The 14485-nt window shown below is 38.5% G+C and overlaps 1 protein-coding gene across 18 annotated transcripts in view; it reads left to right on the forward strand.

Moving 5' to 3' along the window:
* BRSK2 (BR serine/threonine kinase 2) overlaps nucleotides 1-14485 on the forward strand; it is a 316099-nt gene that overhangs the window by 2146 nt on the left and 299468 nt on the right. The window lies entirely within an intron of this gene.

The following is a 14485-nucleotide window of genomic DNA, read 5'->3' on the forward strand; positions in this document are numbered from 1 at the left end:
GCGTTCAAGATCTGGACTTACTGTTGCTTGCTTGGATAGCATATTCACTTCAAGGGCAGGGGAGCATTAATTGGAAGAAAAACCCTTGAAAAGAAGCCCAAATGTCTGTCATATTATTTTTATTTTTTTTTAGTAACAGGTGAAATAAGCGATGGCATTGGGTTGGGAGCCCCCCGAAAGTGGATTGGTACTTGAGATTATAATTTAGGGAAAGGGGAAGATCAGCCATAGGGGGGCTTCTTTGGGCATGTGGGTGTTAAGTGTTGTTCATTATGGTGGGACAATAAAACATGATGCATTGTGGTGTATTTTTTTTTTTTAATAACCCAGCCGAGCTTTGCCCATCTGTTGTCTAAAGGATTTAATAGGCGTTTCCATCCCCAGCTGCTGCCTCTGCTCTGCCTGCTTCCTCACTGCCCTGCGTGGCAGCAGCTCCGCAGTCCGCAATTTTCTTAGGGACACAGTCAAAATCCAGATCTTTCTCTGTAAGAAGCAATGCTCTTCTGAGATGATTGATTATAACCCCCCCATCCTTCCCCTCCTCTTCACAACCCCATAGCAACCGTTCAGAGACATGGATGAAGATGACATTGTCTTCTAGTGAAAGTGACTTTTATTTATATTCCATTTTTTTTCAAATCTCTTCAGTGTATCAGCTGCTGAAGGTAGCTTCTGTCACTGTTTTGGTTACCACCTTTATTCTTTGCATAGCTGAATTAGCCCTTACTTCTGCAGCTGTGTTCTTACTAAAATCTGTTGTGATGATGATAATTAAAATAATTTACCTAAAAATTGCAGTATATTGGTAACAAAACTGCTCTATTTCTGCTAGTAATCCTTTCCTGGGTACTCCAGGTGATCAAAGAGCCCACTGTAGATGACAAATTCATTTTTGTCTTCATCACCATTTCCTTTTTTTTCTCTCCTCACCTTTTCAGCACCCCTCCCTCCCCTTTAGATAGAATTGTATCTGAAGATTCCTGAAAATACAGCTGCATTAACCTCTTGCTCCAGGTCTTGTAGCCTGACATTGTGGTCCTAAAGGGTTATCTGCAGCTTTGGTTATTTTTTCTCCTCTCTGCTAATCTTCCTATCTTCCTCCTAAGTGATTAGAGACGTGGGGGTGGAGGGAGAACAGGATGTATTTAGAGGCTTGCTGCTGTTGGCCTCTGCAGTTTTTCAACCAGCTAGACAAGGGTGAAAGTTTCCTTTTGCAGTTTTACCATATACCTGATCTTTATAGATAAGCCTCTGCTGTTTGCACACATGAATGCACATGAAATGCACAATGCATGGTGTCATAGAAGCTGGAGGTGGGGGGAAGAGGAAGAGAGATCTTAAAAGTAGCTGATGTCAGCCTATGTCTTCCTTGCTATGCTCACCCTTGATTAACGGAATAATGCACTGAGGTGAAATCTAGCTCTGTATTAAACATATGTGGCTAAATATGGAAATATGCCTTCTGGTCTTCTCGCATTTTCTGTGCTAATCACATTTCGGAGCATGCAAAATGGCATGAACAGTGTGTGGTACGTAGCTAGTCCTCATTTTGCTTGTTTCGGAGGGTAAGCAGGCAACCTGCAGCATTTTAGGGAGAGGACAACAAGCGCAGTATGAGGGCCTGATTCACCATAGTATGTTGTCATGGTGTGCAACTTTGAATTTGGATTGCAGTGGCGTACAGCTGAAGAAAACAGTGGTTATAATAATTCCTTTAGAGCTTGACTTTAAGGCTTGCAAGATTAAGAGCTGATGGCTTGGAATATTTTTTTTTCCCCCAAGGGGATGGGGAAGAGTGAGAAATAAAATCTGGCAAAATATAATGATGAATAGAAAGAAAGTGTAAGTTGCATTGCAGAGTCCTATCTGTTTTGCAGTCATCTTCATATTCATAGTTTTTATTTTGAATTAAAAATTATTGATTCTCTAAAGTTATTTGGGATAGTCAGGTCTAGCTTTGCTCCCAGATACATTAATATTATATGAATGTGTTAGTCAATCTTACCTGCTTTTTACTGAGATCAAAAGAAGGGGGTTTTGGGAAGGAGCGTGGGTTCATAGTTCAGGGCAGACTTAGAAAGGGTACCAAGAAGGGGGAACTTAACAGCAAGTGGAACTCTCACTGGCTTTCTCTCTGTGAAGTTCTCATTGATTGCCACCTTAGTACCTGTGAAAAAGTGTTTACCAACAGCAGCCTACTGGTCCCTCCAAGAAGTCCAGTTGCTCTATCTGGGACATTAGTGGAACCTGGTGACATCTGGCTGTGGGTGGGCAAAACTGATGCAGAAAAGCCTTCAGTTTGAATTGGGAGGGTAACAACTGTTTTTGGAAGCGTTGATTAGAATTCAAAATCAGGTATACCAAATTTGTCCTGAACGGCCTTCTGGGCTGGTGTGTCAAGCTTGCTGAGGGTGACTGATGCCACAGAGAGGATTATGGCCTCTTAATCAGAGAAGCTGGAAAAGGGCTACACAGGGCAGTGCTGAAAAATGTCTGCACTTAGCTCTTTGCTGGTAGTGGGAATGGTAGAGAAATGAAGGAAAATTATTTTTAATAATGAAACATATGAATTTAATGTATAATATGAGTACTGTAGTAAGATGGTTTGCTTTTGTAGTAGGTTGAATTCAGAGCACCTCTCGTTTGCTGCAGCTGAAGGACTAGCTCATGGAATCTATATTTGGATGATTTTGCAAGAATACAAAAGGCAGCATAATCTTAATTATTGTACTAAAAAAATAGATTTTATAGAACTGTCAGTGTGAAAGTTTATTATATATACATGGATGTGTGGGGAAAGGGTTGGCTTATCTAAGTTTCATTGATACATTCTTCTACAGTTAATTATAGGAGGCTTTCATTGTAATTAAGAGTAATGAGCAAAGGATGTGTGTCATGTTACAGTAACACATGTGGAAACAGTGTGCCTTGAGAAACCCCAGTCCAGCATGATCATGAAACGCTATTTTAGTTAGATCTAACAGAGGCTTTTCTCCATTTTCCACTACTTCTCTGTGAAATCACTACTTGCGTATTCCTTGCTTTATTTTTTTTTACAAAAAAAATCCACACATGTCTTTGTTATGTGTTTCTTTTGGCCTTATTAACCTGTGTTTTACCCTTGAAACTCTTAAGAGCGATTCATATTGACTATAGTGAACGAGTGCAAAGATGAGGAACTGAAGTGGAGGGCTTCAGTGTCTGGGAGGGTTTTCTTGTGTTTTCGTGTGAGAGTCGCTGCACAGGCTTCAGCGTCATTGCTTGCTATGGCACCGACTTAATGTCTAGTTGAAATTTCCAAAATGCTGCTTTGTCTACAAGCAATAAGAAATTGGCTTTAAGTGGGAGTTACCCTATTCACTTTGAAATAAACTCAGTGAAAAATTTCTTGTTGCTGATCCATTTTGTCTTGTTCCTTTAATTCTGTTTTAAGCCCAGTCCTGCAGACATTCAATACAAAGAATCCTGTTTGAAACTCACAGCAGTTCAGCCGTCCCAAAAAGATGCAGGGGGTCCCTTTACTGCATTCCTATACCATATAACTTGCAGTTATTTTTCTGTATAACATGTTAATTATATACGAGCCATCAATGAGGTCTTCTGCAGTATGCTATTGGGTTATGTAAGAACAGGAATCATTAAATTTGAGTCTTGGTGAATTTGATAGCATTTGATTTGGTGAGAGCTTAAACTGGATGTTTCTTTACAGCCTTAACCACCTGTTTCCATGACATCAACCGAAACTGAAATCTGTTAATTTTTTTAATTTGTCTTTGTCAAATTTGGTTGAAATTGAAAGCTTCAGATCTATTTGAGGGGGTTTGGTAGACAATGTGATCTCAGAAGTTTGGTTTCCTTGGGTAAGTAGGCTAAACAAGGTATATCCTTTTCATTCATGCTACTGAATTTTTTTTTTTGTCTGGCCCAGTGTGTTGGATCTAGAGAGAATCTGGAGTACAACTTTATTCCGTTCAGCTGTCTAGATGAATATGTCATTATAGAGGTGTAAATCATTGTAGTTCCCCCCATGGCCTTTTTAAACAAACAAGCAAGCAACAAACCAGTATATGTTCTATTAATGCTTTCATATATGTATTTTAATTTCCTTTGTAAAGTTTCCTTCAAAACAGCAAATTGGTACCCTTTGTCATGACGAGTCTGTGAAGATTTAAACTATTATTAATCATAGAAATAAAATATTGCAAGCAATACTGTGGGCAGTAGAGGTCTTAAGAATGAAATTTTGCCAAAAAAAGTTATGTCATAGTGACTTAACAGTTACTGGAAAATCCATCAAGTCCATGAGTTTTGAGAGATTTGGTCTTTCCTTTATAGACATTTGTTCAGAAGTAGTTTGCCTACATTACTGACTGAAGTAAACTAGTATTACCAGGCCGCATGTCTGAACTGCAAAGATATCCCTTTTATGATTTTCACTTTTTTTGTTTTAAAAGCAAATTCCTGTTTGCTAACTACAGTGAAAATGATTTTTAGCTTCCATCTTTCTGCAAACTTTGCAGAGGCATGCCGTTAATCCTTTACCCCAATATCAGTAGCAAAATCATTATGAACTTGTTGAGATAGGAGTAGGCTCTGAATGATTGTTTTTCTTTGTAAAGCGCAGTAAGCTTTCTCACCCAAGAGTTGTTAAAATTCAGATGCTGTCAAATGAGTAGGCCTGTATGACTATTTATATACCGACATTTCAGACACAAGCAGAAGCTACAGAAGCAGTGATTTTACAAATAGTGTTTTCGCACTGCTCAAGCACTTTTCTGCTTTCCATCACTGCTCTGATGTCACGCTGCTACAGTGCAAAGGGCTGCGTTAGAATATTGAGAGAGGTTGGAGAAATTAAAAAAGCTTCTCAATAGAATTTACCTCTTGAAAGGAATTCTTTCTGATCTCTAGAAAACCTGTGATTCCTTGAGAAGAGCAAACGTAGCATTTAAAGTGGGTTCTTGCAATTCATGTTGTAAATTGAGTGGAGCAGCCAGTATATGTTTTGTATTCTCTAACATTGCAGTATTTTTCAGTATACTGTACATTTATTCCATATATTTATTTTGGGAAGTCTTTAAAACTCTGTACTTTAGAGAGTTAAACAGCAATTTCAGTGGCAATAATAAATATCAACCTCAAAATTATTAGGTAGATAATATAGAACAAATGTAGGTGATGAAAGAATCCCAGCTTTCAGTAGAAATTTGAAAGGAAATGAGAAATTTGGAAGTAATGCCCTCTGAAGTTAGAGACATTGCATGAGGGATGTATAATGCATAGAACAGTCAAAATAAGAAGAGGTGGAAGCCTAGATACAGATTTCCATGAACGTAAAGGCAGAGACATAAATGAATGTTCAAGGAGTGCTCCTCTTCAAATGCTGAGATATTGTAAATTGCCCTTGTGAAGTCAGTCAGTGTTTTAAGTTGAGCTGACTTCAATAGAAAGATCATAAGCCCATGATAAATAAGTAAGGGTGGACTTTTTTGTTTGATATGGGTTGTTCTGTTAAGAAATATCCCAAAGAAATTTCCTTGGTTTCTTTTAAACAAACCCAAAATGTTTAGCAAGCCTAGTGAATAATACTGTTCATTCTGCTTATGAGTTATGAGGAGATTGTTCCTTTTTCAGTTCATGCATAAGCAGTACTGTTTTTCTCCAAAACTTCCATAACGATCTGCAGAGTAACATGAATAATTTGTTGTAAATAGTGTTCTTAATGAACTTGAACAGTCTTCACTGGGGTGTGTGTAAACGCAGAGTGATTTTCTTTAAGTTCTTAGTTGTTTTGGATTTTTCTGGTAAATGACTACTTTTATCTCCTTTCCCCAACTTTCTTACCTCACTTATGGATTGGGTGCACTTTACCTATATCAAAAGATTTAAATTGTACTCTTGAATGTAGTCTGTTGGATATGCTGCGTAAGAGCATTACATTCTACTGGGATAGTTGTACGAGCACTTCCAACATAAATATTTGCAAGTGTAAACTGAAAATGTAGTTTTCCGGGACAGTTTGGACATGATTCCCATGAGCACCCTTGCCTGGAAGATGTGAAGTTTTCCAGAAGGGTTTTTTAAAAAGCGCACAAATGTGATCGAATCAAACTTACTTGATTTCACATGAGTACTTTTAGAGCATATTACTAGTGTTCATCCAGTTCTGTTTGATTATTCTGTGTTTAATTTTGAATAGGGGTATAACATTTTTATTAATTAATTTAATTCTGTTTGCAGATTAGAAACATTACTGATAAAACTCTGGTAAAAAACATGGAAAAAATCCACCTAGAAGATTTCTTTCATTGCTTCATAGCTTTTGAAAATTTGGTTTAAATGGAGTTTAGGTGGAACAGTGGAAACTGTATTGGTTCCTTTCATAAACGTGTATTAATTGCTATTGATGTAGCTGCAAGCATTTTTTTCTTGAATGCGTCATTTGTGGCAGAGATGCCTACCCAATCGCCAAAGTCCTGTGGACCGTATAAACAGGAATATACTGCTGCTTTTGCAATGACCTTGGGATACAGTTTTTAAAGGATAATAAATGGAAGTGTGTTGTGAGACTGAGGATAAAGAGCAATATGGGCAGAGAAGGTAAATGCTAGTGTTTAAACAAATCCAGGTACATTCTCTTGCAGGTGCTGTTGCCTTCGTGGTAGTGCAGAGTAACCTTCAGGCTGGTGCAGGTAGCTGATGAATAGTTAGTGCTGGAGTGGGTAGAATAGAATACTTACCTTGCATTGTCAGTGCTCTGTTTTATTTTGAGAAAATTATTTCATTATTTCCTGAAGGCCACAGAGATCATTGTCAACTGACATAAATTAAAGTAGCCCTAAAGCTGCCCTAAATAACTCTTTCACAAAGTTGTAATGGCTGAGCTTACTGTTTTGCATCCCATGGCTGTGCCAGGCAGTTTCTGCCTTCTGGACTTCTGCTGTTCCTCCTCTGCCTTTCTTGAAGAAAGGTTATTGCATACTTGAGAGGAAAAGAATTTTTTTTTTTAATTTCTTGTTCAAATAAATCTTTTTAGCTTGGGGTGGTGAAAGGGGTGAGGTTAGACTGGAAGGGACCATTCCTTTCTGGCTTACTGCTGGTAATGGGCTGCTTTTTTGTTTCTTATCTAACATCCACTAATTGATAATCAGTGATTTGATAATTAAAGAGTTTGGAAAAAAGTAGATAACTTGCCACTTATGGACAAAAAGAGATGATTGCTGGTAAAAGCTTTGCGCCAATATTTGCAACATCACCTGATGGTAAATGGGTTAATACAGGGTGCAGGGGAGAATTGAGGAGAGAAACCAGAATCAAGTGGCTTAGGGTATGCAAGTGCAACCTTTTTTTTTTCCTTTTTTTTTGCTTTAGTATTCCAACGCGATGTGGGAATTACAAGCATGATATTTCCAGCGAAGTGCTTAACTTAAAAAATAAATAAAAAAGTAGACGGAAAACTGTTTTCAGGCATCCATTTAGAAAGTGCTCTTCTGGCTGCCTGCTTCTACTTACAAAACGACATACTCTATATCCTGAGGCTCTTGCTATTTAGTTTGCTGTCTTTGGCAGTATATGCTTAATGTGGAAGAAAAATAATCAGTGTGATTTTTTTTTTTTAATAATGTTTACATTACATACGTGTTAACAAGCTCTGCTTTTGCAGTGTCATTCCTCTTGTGTGTTCAGCCTTATGTGCCATAAACTGACTGCCCTTGTCGTTTAGCTATTAAAAGCACTATTGACTGGAACAAAAATAATGGAGGAGCTGGTTTCTGGGAGAAGCAAAGGGGTCTGGACCAAAAATGTGTTAATTTCTACTGTCTGTCTAAAGCCTACTCTTAAAGCTCTCAAGTTTCAGTCTGCCAAAGGTTGAACAGCAGTCCTTTAGCTGCCGGTGAGAGTGTACCAGGTCTTCATACTGACCCAGCAGGGAATGTTCGTGTAATTGCTTGGCTCTTTACCTTCTTTAACTCTTTTTCTTAATTATTTTATATGTGGCTAGCAACATAGGCGCTAGATTTCTACACAGAGAATCTTCTTGGAAAAGTGGTTGTTTTGTTGCCTTGGTCCAGGATTAGGTACACCATAGCCCAGGTTCGTAATGTTGGTTCTTCTGCTCTGTGGTAGTATAATTTATGAGAAAGTGGGACCAGCAATAACATATTTACAGCTAAACATGACCTGGTGATTGTATGATTTCCTTTTTCTAAATTTTATTTTAAAACCCCCACAATATTCTGCTCTGATAAAGTCTGAGCCATGCTAGGACAAAAACTTGTGGTTTAATTCAAATGCAATAAAACACTAGTCTTAGCAAAATCAAGTAGGAAAAGAAGACTTTCCATTCCAAATCCTTGTTGTATGAAATGCACTGTGTGGGATGTTTTAAAGTTTCTCATGTTTTTTGCTGACTGGTTGCCAGCTGAGGGTTGAATTACTCATTATGCCAGCCATTCACCCTGGGTAAGTTTTATTCATTGACTGTGTGAATTTCTTTTAATAACTGCGCCCTGTCCTTAAGATTAAGGAATAGATTTATCTCTTGGATTTTTACATTATTGGAATCTCTTAATTTCTTCTAGTGTTCTATTGCAAAACTCTCATTTTCAGGTTGTGAATGATGGGTAGCTTGGCTGTCACATTGAGATGACCTGCTGTCAGCAGGTACAGGATTGCTCTACAGTTTTACTTTTGAAGGTTTTCCTTTTGGTCACCTGTGTTTTGGTTTGGTGGGGTTTTTTTTGGGTTTTTTGGGGGTGTGTGTGTGTTTCTTTTTGGGTTGTTTGTTTGTTTGTTGGTTTTCTTTTAAACTTCAATGTTGTTTTGCCCCTTCAAACTGGAAACTGGTCAAGGATTGGCATCCTAATCTAGAGGATGCTGGACAGGTATTAAGTTCTTTCTGCAGCTGCAATCTCCTACAAAATGAATGAAGACTTTTGGAGGTATTCTCAGAAAACTTCTATGGATGTTACAGTTCCAAGAGTGAGCCCCTTAATAATTTCAGCCCTGTTCAATTAAGTTGATGGTTATTGCTAGAAGAGCTAGTAAAAATACTCTTAAGCAAGAAAATAGCCTGTTTCTAAATAAGCATAGGTTAGCGTTAGAGATTATTATTTTTTTTAACTGTATGGTCATGCTAGACTGAAAAATAAGATACTTCTAAGATTTTTTTCTCCCACTACATTTACAGATGCACTGTCTTTGGGAAATTAGCACTGATGGACTGTGTGTCCTTGGAGAATTATTTTTCTCTTATATTTGTTTTGTCCACTACATTTCATGTGTCTTGCCTACCTGTTGAACTGAGAAGAAATTTTGTGTTACGTTATCTGCCTATAATCCCTTTCATGGTAAGGCACTAATCTTAGTTGGGCCTTTGTGTATAGGAAGTTCCACTTAAACACAGGAAGAGGCTTCTCCACTGTGAGGGAGAACTTGGCACAGGTTGCCTAGAGAAGTTGCCAAGTCTCCATCCTTGCATATATTCAGAACCAGACTAGATGCAGACTTGAACAGCCTGCTTTAGCTGACTCTGCTTTGACCAAGGGTGTTGGACTGGATGATCTTCAGAGAACACTTCCAGCCTCAACTCATCTGTGTTACCCTGCGCAAGTAAACCATAACTTATTTAGTGAATGGTGGAACTATGGATCTCTTGTTTCCTCCAGTTATGTACCCTGTATTCTCCTCCTCCTCCTGTTCTCTCTCTTTGTCTCTTGGGCTAGGTGAAGACAGTGTTTGTGGCTCGTCTGGAGCTGTCTGCTGCCTGTCAATCTCTTTTTTTCATTCTTTTGGAATACCTTAAGGATTAAATCACCATTATTCTTTCCATTGTGGGAGCAATAGTTTGAATCTCTTATTCCCCTCCCCCCCCCCCAAAAAAAAAAAAATTCAGCACTTTCCATGAGATATATAGAATCTTAGGGACTTCCCTTGCCCTTTGACTTGATTGCAACTTGCCAATCTGTTCTGGTGTTATGGGGCAACTGCAGGCAGACAGCCTGAACATTTGAATTTTGTTTCCGTAAGAAATCAGGTTGAAGCAAAGCTGTTCTAAACAGCACAACTTCTATAATCTGTGTTTGGTTTTGAAGGCCATGAGATGTTGCTATGGCAGATTGGGATTGCTGGAAAACGGCTACTCTTCAGATACTGTCCTCACCTTGGTTGAGGACTCTTAAAGTTAGGAGGAAAAAGTGATGCTAAACCAGATTGTGATTTCCTGATGCTGGGGCAATCCCCAGTCAGCTTGATAGGCTGGATTCCTGCCTACTTTCTGCTGCTGGAACAGTGCAAAGCATGGAGGATTGCAGCTAGAACTTGGTCCTTTCTGCTTGTGAGCTGAGCTCAGTGATTGGGGAGTGTGGGAAGAAGGGAGCCCTCTCTGCATTTCCTCCATGTATCCATTTTGGTGCAGTGGCAGTATTTGAAGTAGTCCTTTCCTGCAGAAAGCTGAGAGGAAGACTGAGAGCTGTTTGTGTGTTTGCAATGCCTGTCTGAACAAAAATCGTCACCAAAGACAAAGCCACATATTATATTAGGACTTGGCAATGGCATAAGCACTATGGCCCTATTAAACGCAGGCATTTGTTTTGATGAAAAGACATGGCTATGAGTGGCACAGCTTTTAAGATTCCTTATACTTTGTGAGAACCAGCCTTAAGTGGTTTTTCATTAGCTTTTCAAACTAGTTAAATCTATACTTTTTCCAATGTTTCCACTCCTATAGATCAGTAAACCTGATTAAAATCAGTAATTATCAACAACAAAGAAAGATCTGTCCTAGTATTTCTGGGTTTTGTCCTGTGTTGCTTTTCTTCTGGGTCTCTGGTTTATTTCACTGCTCATATTTATGAAAGCACATCTCTTGCTTCTGGTTGTTTCCTGACTGTGCTGAAGTCATTACTTAGTCAAATTCCCCACTCTGTTACATCTATGTAGTCCCAGTGACTTCAAGGCCTTGCTAAAGTTTATCTGAGAGGGGAGTTTGACCCGTGAGTAAGCTTCTCATTGATGGCAGTAGAGGCAGACCTCCGGCAGTGTTCTAGTTAAGAGCAGCCTAGGAATACATCTCTGCAGTGAATATTCAAGCAAATTAGAGCACAGAGTGGAATGAAACTGTAAACTAATTCAATTCAAATTGAAAATACAGGCCCAGCATTTTACAAATTACTATCTTTAGTCCTTAAAGCAGAAGTCTGTCCTGCTCAGCTATGAGACAAATAAAGGCAAGCAAATGTTTTGATACTTTGAGCAGTATTCCTTCTCTTGTATTCCGCACTTACATATGCTGAGATTACCTGACCAGTTTGTATTAAGCTTCAGGATGAAAAAAATGTCTTTACCTTTATCATTACTTCATCTTTGCTAGGGAAAGCAACAACCAGGCTACTAGCATGGTTGGGACATTTGCCATCTTGTTACCAGCTGGCTTTTCCTGCTCAAAGGAAATGCTGCAAAAATAGGCATGGTTTCTGGATCTGTGTCGTAGTGCTGTCATCACCATTACTGTTATCACCATTGAATCAGATGAGTTACAGCCAAGAGCCTCTATAGCTCCACCAACGTTTATTTATTCTTAGTGTTTTGGCACCTGTGACTGTGGAACCAGGTGGTCTGTGGACTACTTCTCAGGAATTCATAAAAAAATAGATTAGAATAGCAAGCTTAACATCATGTGTACTGTTCAGGTGTCTACTGCAAATTCCTGAGGAGTCCACGAGAGGGGAGAAAATTGTGGGTCATAGGCCTTTTTCTCCTCATTGAACTGGTGGGAATTGAAAACGTGTCAAGGCAAAGTATCCTGATCAAAGGCTAAGTCTTCCTTGCAGTCAGAGCTGGAACACTAGCACCGGTGGATAACACTATTATTTTCTGGCAGAAGCAGCAGTGAAAATAGGGCAGTGCAGGCTGTCTTGATGGTTGGAGAAGTGTTCCAGAGCACTTAAGAACCTTGCCCTGTGGAGAAGTCCAGTCATCCCCATCTTTACCTGATTATTAACTTGTACCAGTTGTGCCTTGTTTTGCTCTCTTGATAAACCCTGCATCAGCTACAAATCAATATGGTATGTCAGATGTGGATAAACTGAGCATTTATATATGCAATGCACTGTACACTGTGTCTATCTGTGTCTTTGTTTCAGACTTGGACTTTTTATATACAAAATGCCAACCTTGTGCTTGATCCTGTAGAGTTCTCATTCTGATGTGAAAGATTATTCTGTACCCTAAAGGCCTGTTGGGTTAGAGGTATGCAACTTCTCGAATGCTGCAGAGTCCTAGCTGGGTCATTTCTTGGGGAAAGAGTAATAGAGGCATGTACAATACAGGCTCTGTTCACGTCACTGTGCAGTTATAAGGCAGATATTCAGGAACAGTAACTATCTAGTCTTCACTGGCCCTAACAGGCTCAGCCATTGACTTGGGGTGGGGCCATTGGCAAGTTAATTTATCTTTTCTTTTCTTTTTTTTTTTTTTTTTAATTCCATGGTGCCCTGCTGTAAAACTAAGATAATGCTTGACTTCCCTTCCCTTTTGGGACTGATGGGATTAGCCAGCTAGTATTGATAACTTTTTCAGAAAGAAAAAGCAGCATGGAAAGGCCTGGGATAATCCTACCGTTTAAGCCTAGTGGTTGTGTTGTGTGTGGTTTGTGTGTTGGGTTTGTTTGTTTTTGCAGTTTTTGTTGGGTTTTTTTGCTAGTATTCAGTTTTCCTAACTTCATTTTATTTACTGTACCTCTGTGGATTTTCATCTCCTGAGGATACGCTGGACCATACAGCCTGATCTGTCCAGGTGATGATACCTCTGAGGCTTTTTCATGTTGTATTTGTCATCCATAGCTTCTCCATTTGATTATTGTAATATTGATACATAAATGCTGAAATCTCTGTGGCTGCAATTTAGAACTGAAGTTGTTTTAACTATCTAATAAAATAGAAAAATTGCTTTGATGTTCACATTTTGACAATTTGTGGCTATGCTGACTTTTGTTGCTTCTTTCCTTAGGGACATTTGTCCCTGATCTCGCAAACAAAATGTCACAGAGTAAAACTATGTTTGTGTGATGCTGTGTGTTCTACTTACAAAAGATTTATAACTTGGTCACTTTTATTTATGCTCCCATGGAGCTGGTAGAATTATACTGCAGTGGTAAAATGCAGCAGTTTCATTTTCCTGCAGGCAGCAGCCCTCTGGTGGTGTGGGGTTTTTTCTTTCTTTTTTTTTTTAAGTCATTGGAAATTCTGACAGACTCAGAGGAGCCTTTAAAAATGCTTCAAATTAAGCTGACACATAGTCCCATATCTCCTCTCTTTTCCTTTCCAATCTTCACCTCATCACCACCCCCACCTAAATTTGGAAGTAGAATGTAAAAGGCAAAGCAAGATTAATAAATAAACCCAGTTGATAATACCAACAGTCTTATTTGGCAAAATGATATTTACCAAATGCTATTTCAGTAAGCTTCAGCTTCCAGAACTATTGCCTGGAAAGGGTATAGGTCGATGTGAAGTGGGTGGCAAGGCTTAATGGGTTATTCTAAGACTGGCTGAATTGTTAGGAATGCAGGCATTTCTGAGGAGGCTGCTGATGAACTTGAAAATTGAAATATCAAAGAATTTTTTAAAGCGATGACCTTACTAGTCTGTTATATGGGTGTTAATGATCGTTATATTGCAAGTTACTGCCTGAGAAAAATGTTTCGGTTAATGGGGAAGGAGAATCTTCTCATCTGTACCCTAGGAGTGAATTTTGCCCTTTTGCTGGTATGAGATTTAGCTATCACTTGAGTCCCACTTAAGACCTATTTAAGTTATGTACTTGGAGGTAAAAATGGGAGTTCAGAAAGTAAGATAACATAAAATATTACTCCTTACTTTTTTTGAGATGCTAAGTCAGAGTTATGTGCAAATGTTTTTTGAAATTATTAAAGTTGTGCCAGGGATGCACTTGGCTTGTTCCCTTTCCAGGACTACAGTAAATGTCAAAATCACGCTGTATCTGCAGCTATGTTACTGCGTAAATACTCTGTAGGAAGACTTATAATTCTGTTATGATTGAAGCCTGAAGTTGTAGTTTAAAAAAAACCAAACAAAACAATAAACCCCAAACTTTTAAATTAATTCTGTGCAGCTTCAGTTATTATTTATGAAGCTTCAGGTTTTAGGGCAAATAATTCCAGTTAAAATTAGTTGTTTTAAAATGCACTGATTTTTGACTGTGGGGTTTAAAATCTACTGTGTGTCTGTAAAATGAAACTAAAGTTACTGACTAGGTTTGTGTATTTGGTTTTTTGTTTTGTGGGTTTTTTGATTATTTTTTTTTTTTACTTGTTTTAAATAAGGCTAGTGGGAATACTAAGTAGAAAACATTTAAGATGTAGAATAGTTTCTGTTACTTTAAATGGTAGACAGTGGTTGTAGCCTGTGAGCCTTTCTCAGTATTTGGTTGTACTTTATACTGTGGACAGCAGATAATAGAAATC

Source organism: Falco punctatus (assembly GCF_963210335.1).
Source record: "Falco punctatus genome assembly, chromosome: 10".
NCBI classification, from domain to species: Eukaryota; Metazoa; Chordata; class Aves; order Falconiformes; family Falconidae; genus Falco; species Falco punctatus.